The sequence below is a fragment of the Hyposmocoma kahamanoa genome, unplaced genomic scaffold (assembly GCF_003589595.1).
Source record: "Hyposmocoma kahamanoa isolate Upper Pololo Valley unplaced genomic scaffold, ASM358959v1 64, whole genome shotgun sequence".
Classification (NCBI taxonomy): Eukaryota; Metazoa; Arthropoda; class Insecta; order Lepidoptera; family Cosmopterigidae; genus Hyposmocoma; species Hyposmocoma kahamanoa.
This window is the reverse complement of record NW_020653852.1, coordinates 21,221,821-21,241,434: the sequence shown is the minus strand read 5'-3', so window position 1 is coordinate 21,241,434 and position 19,614 is coordinate 21,221,821. Positions and strand designations below refer to the sequence as shown.

The window sequence follows — 19,614 nt, the reverse complement described above, 5'->3', positions numbered from 1 at the left end:
TATACGATTTTAACGCCCTATAAGTTCGGACACTTTTTAGCGCGGACAATTGTAAGTCAATGACCGCCTAGCAGTTATATGAGCATTATTGCTTTCCGGTTTTGAAGAGTAAATATTCTGGTGAAATTACAGGCACACGGGACTTTTTAACTTAGGTATGTCGCATAGTGACGGGCGCATAGTCCTTCTGATCTTTGCGATTTAAAGCTTGGAATGGCATTGGATCTTTAAATATTTATGTTATATACATAAACATTTCTCATTGCTTATTATTACATAAACACACCTTACACATTCACACCCCACACAAACACATCCCACACAAGCACACCCCACACAAACACGTTCCACACAGGCAAACAATTTTCATTACCGTTTTAACATCAATAATGCACACACTCAACACAGCTCCAGCACTAGGGAAACCCCGTGTTTCGGGTGCCATGGACACACTCATAGACAACCACAAATTACACCCAAACTCACGATAGAAATAAATATTTCTCCCGGCCCGAAAATCGAACCTCGGACCTCTGCGTGACAGTTCGGCATGGTAACCGTAATTAGTTCAATCTATTTGTATTTTCTTTATTGGAATTCTATATACAATTAGTGTGCTGTCGTTAACCCGAAGACAATAAATAAATAAATAAACTGCTATGGTAAGGGTGTGTCGCTGACGACCAGACGCACCGTCCCGTCAGTTGGTGTCACAAAAAAAAATTTAGGTCTTCCATCGGTTTAGAAGGTGGAAAATATACATACCGACAACAGAGAGGTACATCCGATGGCCGATGGGTGGAGTGGTGCCCACTTGGCACTCGTACACGCCAGAATCGCGCCGCTGCGGGAATCTTATCTGTGGCAAATATTTACGTCTTTAGTGTTTAACGTAGAAATTAAAAAAAACATGAGATTGGCAAGAAGCATAAATGACAGATACAATGAACTTCTAATGTTAACCTAGTGCTAACACCGCCTGATTACCGCTCACAACACAAGCGAGTGGGTAATAATAATAATTGAAGTAGTAGGTGGTGTTGATTCCAGCACAAGTAGAGTATACGAGTATCTAATCCCTGCACGTTGTATCGAGGAACATCAGGTCAGAATCTTTAGGCCATTGGGTGAGGTATGATTCTAAATATTAACCAAAATAATTACCAAAATCTCTCTCTCTCAGCCAGTGTGTGTGGACGCATATATCCCCCATGTGAGTGACGAGAGTAAGTGTACGCAAGTGTGAGTTTGCGCAGGTGGGTGTATGATTGAGGTATGTATGGAATACGAAGCTAAAACGTCGAATATAACCTAAAGTCTGTAACCTGTGTGGTAACCTAAAGTCTCATCACAGTTCAATTAAACTTAGCAAGTTAGCTGCCAGCCCTCGGGTCTTCCATTTGGTTCATAAATTTTTAAGATAACGATATTGTACACAGAAAGGGCGTTGGGACTCCACGGATTTAAGGTCTCAAATAAGGAAGATACGCGCACCGTTAACCTCGAAACGCCATCGATGCGTTAACCTAAAACACCAAATATCCAAGCATTGGAACTACGAAAATATTCAAATTTTTGTGCCATCAACAGTGACAACTTAGCAGCGGGAGCATCAAAAAGCCATTGACTTGAATGGTTCCAAACTGTCGTTTGGACACGAATAGATTTGTGTTGGCTTTGTAGAGAGTTTTAGAAAGTATATCAATGGATAAAGAGGTCTTTGTACATGATACTAAAAAACAGCTCAATAAGCGTATAGTTGTTGTCATTTTAATTATCATACTAAATATATTGCATACTATTATTTTCGTTATATCGATAATTATAAAGTCTATAAGGACACATCAAAATACAATTATCATATCAGCCGTAACACGTCCACTGCTGAACATAGCCCCCCCTCCCCCTAAAGAATGCCACAACGATCTGTCCTGCGTCACATGTACATATCCATCGGATTTCTGCAACCTGCACCACGCCATCAGTCCATCTTGTGGGCGGTCTGCCCACGCTGCGTCAGTACGCGGTTATTTAGGCTATGTCGGTTATTCAGGTTTCCTTTTAGGATATCCTCACGACTGATTCGACCTCGTAATGTGACCTTGAACCTTCTTATAAGGCCCACAGTGAGTGGCCACGTCTCAGTGCCATAAGATATCACTGGCAACACACACACTGGTCGAACAATATCCAAATAAAATTAAACTAATTGTAACCTTAATCTATTTACTCAAGATTCAAATTCCACATTGTGTAAAAAAAAACATAATCGAGAAGCTTCGGAACAAAAACAGATATTGCGTTTTTTCGGAACAAAACTACCGTTTGGGATTAATTAAGAAGAACAATACAAAATATGATTATCGGGTGTTATTCCAACGCTCCTCACTTACTATCGAATTTATAGGTTTACCTATGCGATTTTTACACGTAGGAAATAAAACAATTTTTTTCCGGAGTCAAGTCGCGTATTTTGTTTAAAAAAAACTAACGCTTTGGGCCCTTCACAATGCCATGGTTACGCGATATGATTAGTCCGTGCAACTCGAGTGCACCGCGCTTAACAGTACTTATCGTATTATACAACGCCTATACCGCGATGCCCGAGGTAAACACAATATGGGCGCAAACTAGACGTCAGCGGACGGCGGCGCGGTGGCAACAGCATCACGGCCGGTGCGGCAAAAGTGGCCGTCCTCGATGCTAGCGCGCAGATCGCTCAGTTATTCAGTATGAGTTATTATGGGAAAAAGAAGACAGAGAGAGAGAATCTGTACTAAAAACAAAGAAAGCGAAAAGGCGAGTTAAAGGTAAAATTACAAATATCAAAGACAAAATACGGATAAGTTCTATGATTACGCTGTAATGACCATAGAAACGTTTGACTATATTCTTGAAAATATCAAGCCAGAGTAGGAATCTTAACACTTTACTCACGAACGAATATTCTTCTTTATGTAGTGATTAATAATAATCCTTCTATTTTTATGATCGATACGTTTGCTGTTCCGTATTGATGGTCTTTCTTTCAAAAACTGCTGAAATTATTTCCTCAGACGACATATCCGCTCACGCGATACATGCAGCCGTAGACGGATACCACACCTCGAGGTGCCGAATATCGAAGTTATAACAGGTAAAAGAACTAATACTAATTGCTATTTCGGTAACTACTCTAGCAAACCATAAAGTTTTTAATGCATGGGTCTGTCATTTAAAAAAAAATAAACAACTTCAAAAATACGTCACGACAATCGTGTGTGTTATTGTTTAAGCTGATGATTTCGGTGTTTATTTATTGAAAACATACCGTAAGTAGCGTTTTTTAAGTTTACCCTGAATATAAATGTTTATAAACTATACTTTAAGGAGTAATTTCATGGTATACGTTAGAACCACTCAAACGGAATATTATCATATTTACCCAAGAACACCAACAATTTCATTAGTGCTTTTTAAGTGCAGGATTTGCGGTGTATTACTGCATTTTATTTGAGATGTTTTTGTTGTAGGACGGAGAGTATTTATTTAGCAATGCAGAATAATAATTTTTATTTATAAAAACTTGTATTTAAACTGAATCCTTTTCTAATTTGCGAAACCAAATAGCGGCTATAGATATACATTTTTCAAAAGGCTCGAGTTTCGATTGTAAAAAAATAAATTCTGAAATAAAGCCAATGTAAGGGACACGGCTGGACCGCTGGATCTAAGCAAAATGAACCGTATTAGTACAGGAAAAACTTAGATTCGAGCTGACGTAGTATCGATTCTTAAGCATGCAAACCTTGGCATTTTGATCAAGTCGCGCAAGCCGCCGCCCGCATTGCTATCGCTATCCAATATGTCTATCCAATAAGCAGATTTAGGCGTAAAACACACAGAGAGCGGGTACGGGTCGGGTTCCGGTCGGGTCGGGACCGCGGCGGGTGTAATTTCGTGTATATATATGTGCGTGCGTCCGTCCCGCGCCCATGCTCGGTGTGTAGTCGTCCATATAATATATGGGAGATAAATAAAAAAAGTCTATAATTTTTAAGAAAACTACTCGATTTTGTCAACAAGCCAATAGCGTCAACACGAGTCAATTGTTAGTAGGAACACGTGCTTAATTGTCAACCATTAGTCAATCGTTAGCAGTAACACGTGCTTAATAGTCGATCATTAGTTGAAACAGGTGTTCACTCCCACTTAGCCACCTGGTTGTTTGCTATTTGCTATAAAAGGACAATGTCGCTTTCGACAGATCAGATGTTGTTCGACTGTGGACACGGCAAGTTGGTTGCTCTGAACTGTCACGTATCGTTGTAAATCACTAATTAATTATCTATTTTTAGTAGTTTTGAAATTTTATGCTAATTGTTATTATTATGCTGCAACGCCTCGGTTGTGGGCTACTTTACTATTTTGTATTTTTTGTGACCTAACAAAGGCGTTCGATGTAATTGAAAATGATTTATTAATTCAAAAGTTATCTGTGTATGGCGTCAACGGAGTCGCCCATAACCTATTAAAGTCTTATTTATCAAACAGACGGCAAACGGTTCAGGTCAGTACAAACGGTACAACAACTAGGTCAGCGGCTGGTGACGTCACCATTGGCATCCCACAGGGATCCGCCCTAGGTAATACACTATTCCTGGCATTCATCAATGATCTGCCATACCTTATATCAGGGGGTCTTGTGGTTCTATTTGCGGACGATACAACCGTTATAGTGTGTGCTAAAACCTACAACGAGTTGGAAGAAAAATTAGCCTGCACGTATGAGCAGCTGTGTGAGTGGTTCTCTGCGAATGGACTTATTCTTAACGAATCGAAGTCAAACCTTATGTTGTTCTCAGGAAGAAATTCTATAACAAAGCCAATTATCACCTCCATTGTTCCATTATGTAACACCTGTAAATTCTTGGGTTTAACACTAGACTCAAATTTTAACTGGAAGTCACATATACAAACTCTATGTCAAAAACTTGGAAGTGCTGCATACGCACTGAGGAAACTGCGTCCTCTTGTCTCCAATGTGGTATTGAGGCAGACGTATTATGCATATTTTCATTCGTTGATGTCTTATGGCATCACACTGTGGGGTAACTCAACTGAGTCGATTAGGGTATTTATTCTTCAAAAACGTGCACTAAGAACAATAGTAGGCATAAAAAAGGGTCAGACCTGCAGAAACCTTTTTAAGAAATACAATATAATGACCATGTACTCACAATATATTTATGATATAATAGTTTATGCGCGTCAAAACTTGGCTACTTATGAGCGACGTACGGGCGGAGGCGGAGCGTTACGAAACGCAGGAACACTAAAATCCGTTGCCCACCGTACCGAACTGGCAACTAGAAATCCGCGGGTAATAGGTCCCCGATTCTACGAACATCTACCCACAGACCTGAAAAGTGTTAGAAACGATGAAACGTGTTGTACCCGACTAAAAATCCTTTTATTGGATATTGAATTGTACAGTGTCGATGAGTTTCTTTTGAAACAATTTTAATTTTATTTTGTTCGACAAGCAGTAGTTATACTACTTTATTTTATATTCATTATTATTATTATTATTATTTTGTTACTGACGATCATAGTTATCCCTTGACATTGTATTTTCAATTGTAATATTGTGACATTGATAACATGAAATAAACGATTCTATTCTATTCTATTTGGCTATAGAATAAATGAATGTTGAATTATTTATAAATATGTTTCAATTTCTCCCTCAAATACACGAATGCTAGTCGGGTTTCGTTTGTTGTCGTCCATATAAACACACGGAATTACACCCGCCGTACCCCCGACCCAGCACGTGCCCGACCCGCACCCGTTCTCTGTGTGTTTCATGCTTTACACTTTTAAATTGAACTTTTATTAATATCTGAAAACATGTAAGAAGTATTGTTTAATATTTATTTGTTGAATATTATCTTAAAGACGACTCATACGATCGGTAAAAAATATCATGATATTCAATAAAATAAAATAAATCGCCATCATTATTAACCTATCAAAAGTCCCACTTCTAGGCCTCTCCTCCAGCTCTTCAATGGAGAGCGTTTAGGTTATCCCATCACGCTGCTCTAATGGGGACTTCACATGTTTTCCAGAGATTGTCAACCTAGAAACTTGCAAGTTTTATTCACGAACTTTTTTATTATACCGAGTGACGAGACGAACAAGTTATGCGACTGTTGGTAAGCGACACGCCTGTCCTAAACAGTTACAGTGCCACTCACAGCTTTCGCAAAGATTTGAGGGGCACTGCCACTGCGCCTGCCACCCTGAAATCTAAGTTGATAAGTCCCATATGCCTGTAATTTCATCAGCATCTGTATTTACCCTTCAAAACCAAAACTACTCACATTACAGCTTGACAGCAGAAATAGGTAAGATTTCATTACTTCCCTGGATGTAAATAAAATTAAATGAGAAGGTTATTCAAAAATCTCTCACTAGATGTCACTAGCGGCGACGAATGCTGAAAAGTCGATACAAAGATCTATAACAAAAACACAGCTCAGATGGTTAGCGCAATGCTACGCTGCAGCATGAACGTGTGTTCAATTCCCACCCATACGACGAATTTTTTTTTGTTTGTTCGGTCTTTGTATTCATACTAGTGGAATTATTTCACAAAAACTCAATAAATACAAAAGTATATAAAAGTAAATGATGATTTGAAATTTTCACTATTTTTCACTTTTTATTTTTTACGTTAAAATCTTTCAATTTACCCTCGTACAAGACAAAACTTAATTCAAAATCGCCCTAACCCACGTTTGTGTCGAAAACGCCTTAAACGGAGGATGTAGTAATTCAATAAACCTTGAAATTAGGCCTCAATTCTGACTATCTAAATCACACTACAGCCTTCGTACATACTGTAGCGTTGTATCACAAAATGAACCATATTATTGTAAGACAAATTATTTCTTATGTTTTCAGAATACAAATCTAATGTACAAATGTAAATTTTTTTGCAACGTTGTTACTCGATAATTTGGAATTTGCTTGACAATTTGCAGCGCGAATGTATTAAAAACGGCTTGGAACATTATAAAACTTAGGTTTTCAACTAAGATTTAATGACAAAATTGTAAACAGACGCAGAAGTTGCTAAAATATTTAAACATTTTTTTAATGACATTCCAATTTTAACTACTAAGTCGTTAAATTCATCTCCCACCGCCACTGAATCCTTACTAAAAGAAAATAATGCAGTTAGTATCACTAATTTAAGGTTCCGTCATGTATTTCCAAACGACATTGTTAAAGCCTTTAAGTCTATAAACATAAAAAATACTGCTGATCTTGATGGTCTTTCAGTCAGATTAATTAGTTCTATAGTTGATTGTATTGCGTCTTATTTAGCCTGTGTCTTTAATAAATGTGTTGACGATGGTGTCTTTCCTGACCTCATGAACCAAAGTAAAATTATTCCCATTTTCAAATCCGGTAGTATTTCAGACCCCACCAATTTCAGACCTATATCAATACTGCCAACTCTCAGTAAAATATTTGAGGAAATATTCTAAATCAGATGTGTGCACATTTTTATAGTAATAACTTAATGTCTCCTAAACAATTTGGTTTCACTCGGGGTCGCGATGCTGGTGTCGAGTTGATGAATCATATATTTGATGCATGGGAAGACTCACATGATGCTATTGGTGTCTTTTGTGACCTTTTCAAGGCTTTTGATTGTGTGCACCATGATTGTGGTGTGGCGGGACGTGACCTCGATCTTCTTAAATCGTATTTGCGTGGTAGGGTACAGAGGGTCGATGTTAACGGTACGAGATCATCAGGGTCTGCAATTAGCATGGGTGTCCCTCAAGGTTCAATTCTAGGCCCATTTTTGTTTTTAGTTTATATTAATGACTTACCTAGCTTCGTGGAGTCAAAAAACAAACAAAGTCAAAAAATCATTTAAGGGGCAATATATACGCTTCTATAACAAGATTCCGGTTGATATACAAAATTTGCCTTTCACGAAGTTTAAAACTATAGTGAAACAAAAACTTTATACTAAAGGTTATTATACAACTTCTGCGTACTTGGATGACAAAAATCCGTGGTAGTAACCCGTTTAGCTCATGGAGGTAGTCTCGATCTCTGATGTTCCAAAACAAAAAAATATATTCTAAATGTTGAATATGTACAAATGTTATTTACAAAGAGTAACCCCTAGAGTGTCTTGCTCATTCTTCTCCGGGGAATCTGCCTTACGAATGAACGGTAGAGTTTAACCATTGTGACGATTTCAAGTGTAATAATGCTTACCTATGAAATAAAGATTATTTTGAATTTAAATTCATATGAATTTTACCACCAAAACGAGCTTGTACTGTCGAAAAACTCAGCGACTGCATCAAATGTTTATGTTACAAATATACAGTGCCCCTAGCGGACACAAAAAGAACTCAAATTTGCAATACAAATGTATGACATACTGACTACTTCCAGTTTATGTATATAATAAAAATATAGACGTATGTACGCATTGACTTACAAATAAATGGACGACGGGTCTAATACAAAAACCACGTAAAAAATGTCCCAAGTCAACCTATTCGAAATTTAAATTGTAATGTCATCGCAGTATCGCGCTGTCAGTAGAACAAATGAAGACTAAAGCGGAGTGTCGCGCTCTGTATACGATTTTAGCGCCTTAGAAGTGCGGACACTTTTTAGCGCGGACCCGACGTCCATATAATTGTAAGTCAATGTATGTACGTTAATCTTCTTTCAACGCGTTATCCAATGTAATTTATTCGAATCAATTTCATCAGCTTTGGCACCGCAATGAGTTTATAATGTCGAAGCCGCCAGCGATTTTATGGCAAATTATGCAGCGGTCACAAGACCTTAAACTAGTTTTAAAAAAATTTACGCGTCCGCTTATGACTTTGAAACTGTAAGTATGCGGTAGAGGTGTTGAAAAGGAACTTTTATTTTATCTTTGATAATCCAAGTTCATTTCTCGCTTCACACTCAAACAAAAACTATTTAAAAAAAAATCGCAAAGAAAACTAAGACCACAAGTTCGACTTACATTTGGCCGGTTTTATTTTTTTATTTCGTGAAAACTAGTACACCAAGGCCAGTTCACATACAGGTTGATTTATTAAAGCAAGATGATCATGGTGTCCTCGTATAATGCCGTTTAATATTTCTTATTCTTGCGTGTGTTGAAAAAAAAAAGTATTTAAATGAAAAAATAATTTAAACAAAACACTTTCAAAACTTGGCAACCTCATGGCATCATAAAAGCGAAAATGATATCTACATGTACAAGCTTATGATTGCATGTATGAAGTTGTTTTCATATTCTTTAGCTTTCGTTAGGTTGTGTCTGACAAATGCGAATGCAGTTAAGTGCGCCTGGGTAATCACATCTCATGCAAAGCAAGCAAATACAGACGCGAACAGATCGTACTACTTAATGCACGTGTGTGTTTCGTAAACAAGCACATTTGCGGTGCATTTCCCGGATCTGTACGTACCCTTATAGTTTAATAAAAATGGAAGTAAATTAATTTGCGCGGTGAAGTTTAAATCGTGCAAAATAGCTGCGCTTGTGTTGAATATTTTTTCATGCAGTTAATTATCCCACCCTCTAAAATAATAACCACCCAATAAAATAAATAACACAAGCGAAGCTACAGTCACAAACAATCACCAAAAATATACCCGACCCATGTTTCGCATGTCCACGAGGCATCCTCAGGGGCTGTTGACTGCTCGATGCTCGGTCGAAGATTATCTCTTCGCCTGAGAGGCGAAACACGTGTCGGGTATCTTTTAGTGGTCCCATTTCATTTTGAAGAAAATCATCCACCTCTAAGGGTGGCTAATCACGCATGAACATTCATTTTTATAAACAGCGCCTAAATTTTATTATAATGGTTGATTATGCTATTCTCCAATTCAAGGCGTTTTTCTCTCTCAATATACTTTGAGTAGTGAGAACCGATTTTTATTATTTCCTGTGTCAAGTCCTGTATAGTGGCAAACTAGGGGATATTCCAATAAAACTTGGCAAATAGATGTAATTCCATGTACTTTTGATCGTTGTTTTTAGTAACTCTGTACTGAGATTATTGTTAACATGGACTTCCGCAAAGTAACGCCTGAATCTATTAATCCCTTAAAGTTTTTTAACACTCCACTCCATTTTAAGGAAAATAAAGGAAAAATTAAGTTTTAAGTTCAAGTTTACATCCTGTATTTCAAAATGGTAGCTCTTCACATGGAACGTCACATAATATTAAGTTATTGGTTCTGGCATACGGCCAAGACGATGATGTTTGATATTTGTATGAGAGTGAATTAGATTCTACATTGTGCGGCGTTGCCAAGTTCTCTGTGTTTTGTGTCACGAATTAGTCTTGCCTCAAGGATATTGACATTTTATTTCCTTATCGCTATTTGTCTTAGATGGGATATCGTTCTTGGAGGACCGTTGACCTTGTAGGCAATATTTAGAATTTATTGACACGTTCATGTCAAAGATAACAGGGGTCATCTGTCTGTGACAAAAAACAAAAATCGCGAATCCAAAATGGCGCCGGAAAAAAATTCTGTTTTGGATGCAAATTACTCCGAAATCTTTAGGAGCTCTTAAATGCGTGTTTAATAATAATAATAATAATAATAAGCAATTGCTTGGTTTCATACTAGAGAATTCACCAGAACGATGGAATTCACACTGTGGTACATCCCAGAACACCCAGACGAGAACCAATCTAGAACAGTACATTTCTCAAATTGGTCTTACCGGGAATTGAATCCGGGATTCCCTCGTCCAGAGCCTACCGTGCTACCCTTTGGGTCCAATGTCATCGTTTGGTCGTTCGGTTTTTTTTTGTACAAGGTGACAGATTGAATGAAATAAATATTTGAAGAGGCGAATGAGCAGCTAATATCCATACCAAGCATGTAAAAAAAAAACACTTCCTTATTTTTAAACATTTTTCTATTTGATATTCTGTGCGAGATACCGCGTCAATCGAACATGTAGCGAATATTCGGCAAGGTCAAAACAAACCCTTACCAACCTCTACATCGTTGGTGTATTTACCCGTGTAGCCTGTGTAGTTCAGTGGAGTTGCAGTGACGTTTATAACGATGCCTTATCACTACATAAACGAGGAGTATTGGGACATGATGCGATGTTACGTTATGGTATGTTATGCAAATTATGTTGTTAGTCGTGTTATGGATCTGTGCCGAGAAATGTTCCTTAGTCGACAAGTTCCATCCTACATATTGATGTCAGGACTCAAAATACAAGAATACAAGGTATTTATTCGCTGAAGAATGTAGTTAACATTGCAAGTGTTATAGTATATTATATTAGATCGTACTTGTTCACCATAAACTTGGCATTCGAATATATTACATCATCCTTTTTTCATTTTTGATGTAGCATGCATTAAAATTTAATTAATACAATAGCTTAAACAAACATTAATTGGAATTTAACCGGAAAATAGGAAGTCAAAAATATGACATACAATCATTGACTTACAAAAAAATGGACGACGGGTCTAATACAAAAACCACGAAAAAAATGTCCCAAGTCATAATCAAATAGGTTTATTTAAACGTAGTGACGTGTAAAGGAATACGAAAAAGCTAAAACGTTGAATTTAAATTGTAATGTCTAAATTGTCTGTCAGAAGAAACAAACGAAGACTAAAGCGTGAATGACGCTCTGTATACGATTTTAACGCCCTATAAGTTCGGACACTTTTTAGCGCGGACCCGACATCCATATAATTGTAAGTCAATGCATACAATAGTCAAATTTAACATTTTATGTTATCAAGCAAAAATCGTCTATATTGTTATACTATTGTAACTAACAAATTATGCAATTTCAATTTTAAATTGTCTACAATTTAATTCTTTAACAACATTCGGTAATTTATAAAATAATTTGGGTGCTAATACGAACATCGTTCTTCTGTAAAATTCCTGGACGTTGTTTGGGCGATATTTCTATTTTATTCCTTGTGTTTCTAGGATATCTAGTTCTAGACTATATTTAAGTTACTTAGATGTTGTTTGACATGTACACAGGCCTCGTAAATATACATCGATGGTAGGGTTAATCTCTTCAGTTTCCTAAAGTAAGGTGCAAAACTCTCTCGCTGACCCACACCAAATATGGCCCTGACACATTTCTTCTGAGTTTTAAATAGTGGCATAATGTGTGTTGCAGCAACATTTCCCCAGAGTAGTAGTCCACATCGCAAACTAGAGGCTACATACAGTACAGCTACACTCAGTGTTCTCGGAATGCTCTGTTCTTGCAATACATCAACGCCTTCAGGACGCTGTTGGGGCTGTCACGTTTCTGCAGTGCCTCAGCCATGTTCACTGACGCGTGCGTTTATAGTTTCACGGCTGTTGTACGTAAAAAGTCGGCGTCGCTACTGAAGAGAATACGTGACAGCCCCAATAGCCTCGTGAAGACAGTTGCTGACAGGAATGAGTGCCCAATTACGCGGCACTTAATAAACAATACAGCCACTGGTAAAATATAAGTACTAATATAGTTTAAAGTCTGTACGTACTAACATTTGATTGGATCTCAGTTGTCTCAATAGATAAATTTAATTCTTATTATTATTATTAATATTATAAACGAGATTATAAAAGAGCAGTTTTTTGTGATGTTATTAAGTTAAGAGTAATGCCCAAAAATTTTGTTTCATTAACTTGAGCATCTTTCTGTCCATCGCAATTTATAGTTCAATTACGATGGATAGAAACTCAATCTGCTCAATTTTGTCTGTCCTAAGCTACGATCAAAATATTATGAAGGGAAAATTGAATTATTTTGAACCGACTTCAAAAAAAGGAGTAGGTTCTCAATTCGACAGTACGTTTTTTTGTATGTATGTTACGCGATAACTCCGGTATTTGTGAACCGATTTTCATGATTCTTTTTTGTTGGGAAGTACCTCCATAGTGGTCCTATTTAATTTTGAAGAAAATCATCCACCTTTAAGGGTGGCTGTCCACGCATGAAGATTCAGTTTTATAAATAGCGCTTAACTTTTATTCTAAGGAGCAATTATTTTAATGGTTGATTTTGCTATTCTCTAATTCAATTCAATTCAAGGCGTTTTTCTCTCTCAATATACTTTGAGTAGTGAGAACCGATTTTTATTATCTCCTGTGTCAAGTTCCGTATTGTGGCGAACTAGGGGATGAATCCGGGTTTGCGCACTTTCCGGTAAACGATTTCAATAAAACTTTGCAAATAGAAGTAATTCCACTTACTTTTGAGGTCGGTTTGTTTAGTACTCTGTACTGAGATAATTAATAGCACTGTTTAAGTACGAAGGATTGACAGGCGCTGTTTCATAGAGCATTGTTTCAAATCTCTATAGCAGCCCAAATGAAGAGTGTGTAGTACTATAAAATGGCACGAGTTTTTTTGTTTTGTTTTTTTTTACATATTCGGATTAGATATTTGTCATTCAATTTGTCACTCTGTTTAATTTTTCCGCCATTTTTCAATATGGCCGCCGTACAAGTCTTTATAATTCATAATCCAATACTTCTCGATAACGCTGACGTAAAAGAAAAACACGTTGACGAAATTTGCGAGCCGAAGAAGGCTCCCAACTGTTGAAAAACGTATCCCCAATCCAAATTGGATCAGCATGGCGGACTATGCGGTAAAACTTCTTAAAGACGTAACATTCTACGTCCCAGTATATTTTGATGATGAATTGCTGAGAACAGGTGAATCGCCCTGTTCGGTTATTACTTTATCCAATAACAAAACAAATTGAGAATGATATTCTAGAACGGATTACAAACTAAGCTACGTACTAATTAATTTCTACACATTATTCATATTTTGTATGCATGTATTCCTTTCCTCTCATGATGTGGTGTCCTTCAAACGAGGCGTGATGAGGCATCTTGCAGGCGTGCAGGGTGTAGGGGGCTGGCGTCGTGATTCTATCAACACTGCACTAGTGCAGTATAAACATCACCTGAAGTAACATCGGAAAAGTATGCTTACTTTCAATATCCAGTCCTCAGTGTGAGGATTGTGTACGCTGATGAACCTCTGGTCCGAGGTGTATGTCATTCTGCCCGATGTCAGTAGATGTATGTCACGATGTCTGATCCATGACACCTGTAGAAAAAGAAATTGTAAATTGAAAATTTTATAACCTGGGAAGCCGTTAGGTTTCCAAATACTTTGGGTACTTTTTTCTTTTTTTATGGTGACAAATAAAGTTACTGGATCCTACAATAGAATTCTACCTGGTTGTTTCCATTACGTTTACGTGTTGATATACGTAACTAGCGCAGGTGCTTTCTCACGTATTACTTTTGTGATTACTTGCATGTAACTTAGGTGTGCTTATGTGTTACATAAAGACGTTGCTTTTGGTTATTAACGGGGATTTAGTGTCAAAGCGATGATTCACAAAGTTACCGATTTTAACCTGGAAAGAGTCTATGTCAGCGAAAAGAAAAAAAAATCGGGTGATTTGAGGTGTGAACGGTTCACGAGTGTGACCACAGTTTTCTTTTTGATATTATTTAATAAAATATTTTGATGTTATTTAGGTTTTGACATTATTTATTAAAAGATTTTAATTTTAATAATTTCACAAATATAGTGATGTTATTCTGTTCAGAAAAACTCGTATTTACGGAGACTCCTTTAATTAGTAGAAATACGATGTTCTTTGTTTGAAACTCATCGTAGTTCTGTGTACAGAAACTTTCTTAGTTTAGTAGCAAGTATCATAGACAATATAATTATGATGCAAAACTTTTGTAGGACGCCTTTGTAATATGGTTTTAAAAAATATAATTGACAGATTAAAGTGAGTTTAAAAAACATATTTGAAGTTGATGAATTTACAAAAAGTCGAGCATCAAATCTCTATAGCATATGAAATGACCTAATAACAAGCGCTGGTTGCCTTTACTACCCAAATAAGGCCTTTACTACCCAAGGAGGCTGCACGGTAAAACCTAAAAACCAAATAAATAGGCATAAATTTAAAAAAAGATTCGAAAAACAAAACGGAACAAAATGATTGGGGAATCTCTGTGTTAAAGCAAGTACCTATAGTAATAAAATTTGCAAAATTATTTGCGTTGGGTGATATAAGGCAGCTTTACGTACTTTATTGCGGATGCATCTGCCAAGCTCGCCAATTTTTTGGCAATATTTTTGTTTGAAATATATTTTGTTTTTCCAAGTAACTATTTGAAATTTTTGTAACCATAATTACGTACAAATAATCTTTACCAGTACCAGAGTAACGACTTAAACATTCAGGCTATCAAGAACATTAAATATTAGAACCAATTTAGAATAGATTATTACCTAAATCTGTTTTATCGGGAATCGATATCGTTTTCTTGAGTTTTATGAGCAGGGTCACCCCTATTATGCTACCCGTTGTTCGACCAAGGTCGTCACGTCTTTCGTGCTATCCGCTGGGCCACCAAAGCCATCACAACTTTTGTGATATCCGCTGAAACGCTATGTATGTCACAATCTTTATTCTGTCCACTGGGATATTGAGATTTTCCCGATTTTCCTGGTGAACTTTTATCCAATTCCCTAAGTATAACCGTAATTTTCTACAATGCGCGTATCCAACATTTACTGTAGTAACTTACAAAGATTCTGTTCTCAGTTCATTTGGGATACATTATGCAAAATCAGCTTACGTCACGGGCCCTTGCACTCCATTACTAGGATTAATTTTGAGATTTCATACATCTGCACGCTTGTTACAACATTTATAAAAGTGTTACCAGTAAATAACGTGATTCAGATATTATATAGAAAACCTAGTCATTTAATATACTTAATTTACATTACTTATTATTATTAATACAAAGATGGAGGAATTTTTCTACCTTCTTCCTTCGATCTGACTGGATTCAAACCAGTGTCTATTGCCATGCCGGGGTCATCGCTTTTAATCAACTAAGATGTGTTCCATCTTTGTATCAGTAATAAAAACAAACTAAAAATAATGGAAATGGCATCAAGCAACATTTGTATCAAAACCGGTGCCGCCACACGCACACATTTGAATACGTAATCTTACATTAGTTCTAAAGTAACATAATTTGGATTGGTTATAAATTATCAAACGAAAATAGACAATAATAAAAAACTTTTGGTAAAAAAAACTGAAACTTATTTGGATCTAATAAGGTTTTATTATTACTTGTCACATAAACGCTAAGAATCCTATAAACACAAACTTCTTGGAACAAAAGCAAAAAATTGACAATCTACAGATAGGGGTGTGACATTTAATTGATATCGACATTATGTTTCATAACTAGCGGAATATTGAACTAGGCATCGCTTTACATTTGCTATAATTAGGATCATCGAGCATATAACCAGAAATAGAGACGAAATGTCATTTAATTTGTTTGAAAACTATTCTCTATTCTGCCATATCATTACTGAGACAACTGCGCTCCGATTGGCTAGCCCGAGTTCGAAACAATTGACGGGTGACAGCTGCCTCTGTGGCCGAACGGTTACCATGCCGGACTGCCACGCAGAGGTCCCAGGTTCGATTCCCGGGCCGCGAGAAATATTTGTATGACCTACATTTGTTTCTCTCGTGAGTTTGGGTGTAAATTGTGCTTGTCTATATGTGTGTCCATGGCACCCGCAACACAGGGTTTCCCTAGTGCGGGGCTATGTTAAGTGTGTGTGTTATTATATTATTATTAAATGGGTGTCGTCAATTGTTTTACTTCAAATCGACCAGTTAACTTGAGCTTTGCTATAATGGACGAATGTTGCAAAATTACATATTTAATATTTTTTAATTACAAATGAAACGTGATTCTGCTTGTTTTGTAATTAGATATTTTGCTGTTTTTCCCACACCACCGAATAGAACAGCACGGCATTGTTAGAGATATTATCTTTATTACAATAAATATATAATATTTTTTGGAATATACGGAGACGTACACGCAGGTCAGTAGTTAGCCTGTCTATATTGCAGTGCAAACGAGAGTTGATATATATAAGAGCTGTATCGCTAATGTGTTACCAGGAATATATGGCCCTTATTTTGTCTCTATTTCTGGTTATATACTCGATGATTAGGGTTAACCACGGAGTACATGGAAACGGCATTTAAAGCAATTACTTCGAGAACTAGCGTAGCTGACTTTTACACGCCCACATTTGTTACCAAATACGCGTAAGGTTTTACTACACGCAAATATCAATTGATATATCCTATGCAGGCGTATGCGTGCCTATACGTAGCTACATGCTACAATCACAGTATTAATGATTTATTATACTGTAATCGTACTTTCATTAACCTACTAGATTTCAAGTCAAGCCGATCACTGGAAGGGTTGAAATATTAAAACTAAGCCATCATAAAAATCTTTATTCTCCCTGAAATATGATATATTTGGTCAACAATTACCTCTTTCTGAACTGACTGAATATGACTACACGTATAGCGTCGACGAGCGTGTCAAGAAAATGAAGATACTTATTTTCGAAGGCGAAGAAGCGAATCGTTTGTTTCCTGAAAACTTGACGAAAAATAACTGACAATGCTTCTGAAATGTTTTCACATTTAGATGTGGACTATAATTTGTGAATGCGACTCTGAGTTTCATGTCATATATTACCTGATTAACTAAATAATTTATTTCTTAATAAATTTTTCGGTTGTTATTCATATGTACATAATTTAATGTGATGTCATGAAATGCCTATAGCAAATGGTGCTACATTTAGTAGGTACCCAGCTTTTACTGCCTGTTGCTTCAGCCCATTTCTCCTTTAAAAAGGATCCTGCGGAAAACTAAAAAAATCAATACAAAAACTGCAAATGTAAATCATGCCTGTGATAAAATTAAGAACTCAAGCGGACGAAGGTTACGTAAAATTAGTAAGTAGGGATATAGGAATCATGTAGATAAGGGAAAGAAAATCTCCATTCTAATAAAGTCTTCATTTGATACTCCACGAACTTACGTGCATTGTAAAATTATCGACTCTGTACCACTTCTATCTATATTTCCTTTTTTTCCACTAATACAATATATATTAATACTTAAATTGAAAATTTAAAACAACTATTGCGATTGTTGGGACCAAACATATAAGTAATCAAAATTGTTAGCTTTTAAATACATGTAAACAATTTATGTTTACACATTGGTACCCCCATAATAAAAAAAAATTGAACTAAACCAAAACCGTACAATAAATACAAAGTTTCTACATATCGATAATTTGATTACAACACGCGGACCCAGTACCAAGTGTAATACGACACTAGTGCACGCAATTCATTGAGCGTCATTCGAGTTGGTGTTTTGACGGCGGCGATGGCTAGTAACCAATGTATATTGTTATTACCGAATTGCGAGAAAATAGTTTTGTTTCGAAATCACAGTATTGTATTGTTCAAAATATTAGAAAATACAGACTTTCAGTACTTACCGGTGGAAGGAAATCACTCCCGGAGTATTTTTTAAACTTTGGCTTCTTACGCGACATAATATAATGGCATATTTCTATTTTCTCCACAAAATAATCATGTATCACATTTGAACGACGACTGACGCGCTGTTGACACTGCTGACACTGTCTGGTGATAAACTAGGTAACGCGGACCCCGCCCACTAACCAGTCTATTACTAGTATTCATGTGGTCTGTGGTAACTACATGCCTGTCCATAACAGTTGCAGGGCCACTCAAAGCTAATCACAAAGATCTGAGAGGCATTGCCACTGCGCCTGACAGTTTGTGACATAAGTTGACAAATCTCATGTGCCTGTAACCCTTAACCGGAAACGGAACACAGTAATGCTGACATGACTGCTTGGCGGCAGGAATAGGTAAGGTGGCAGTACTTACCTGGACGAACTCTTTCACAAGGAGCTCTAATGCTACTAAAAAATTGCAGCTTGGAAAATCCCAACAGTACTTTTAGTTGAAAAGTAAATGTATTGTAAAATATTCGGAAAAGAGAACCCCATCACTAGCTAACGGCGAAATCAGAAAGCGAAATTTGAATGCGCAATTCGGGCGCAATTAGTCTATGGCGTTGTATGTTTTAGAATTTTCTATTGTATTTCAACTGTCAGTTTTAGTTAAGTTAATGTGTCTTTGTTAACCGACTTCAAAAAACGGAGGAGGTTCTCAGTTCGACTCTATGTGTTTTTTGTATGTATGTTACGCGATAACTCCGGTATTTATGAAACGATTTTCGTGATTATTTTTTTGTTGGAAAGAGGTCCCATTTAATTTGGAAGAAAATTATCCACCTCTAAGGGTGGCTGTTCACGCCTGAAGATTCATTTTTATAAATAGCGCCTAAATTTTATTAAAAGGAGCAATTATTTTAATGGTTGATTTTGCTATTCTCCAATTCAAGGCGTTTTTTTCTCTCAATATACTTTTAGTACTGAGAACCGATTTTTATTATCTCCTGTGTCAAGTCCTGTATAGTGGCGAACTAGGGAATGAATCCGGGTTTGCGCACTTTCCGGTAACCGATTTCAATAAAACGTGGTAATTATATGTAATTCCACGT

The 19,614-nt window shown here is 36.7% G+C and overlaps 1 pseudogene; it reads right to left on the bottom strand.

Annotated features, from left to right (window-relative positions):
* Positions 1 to 19,614, bottom strand: part of LOC113230703 — a 407,414-nt pseudogene that overhangs the window by 16,897 nt on the left and 370,903 nt on the right.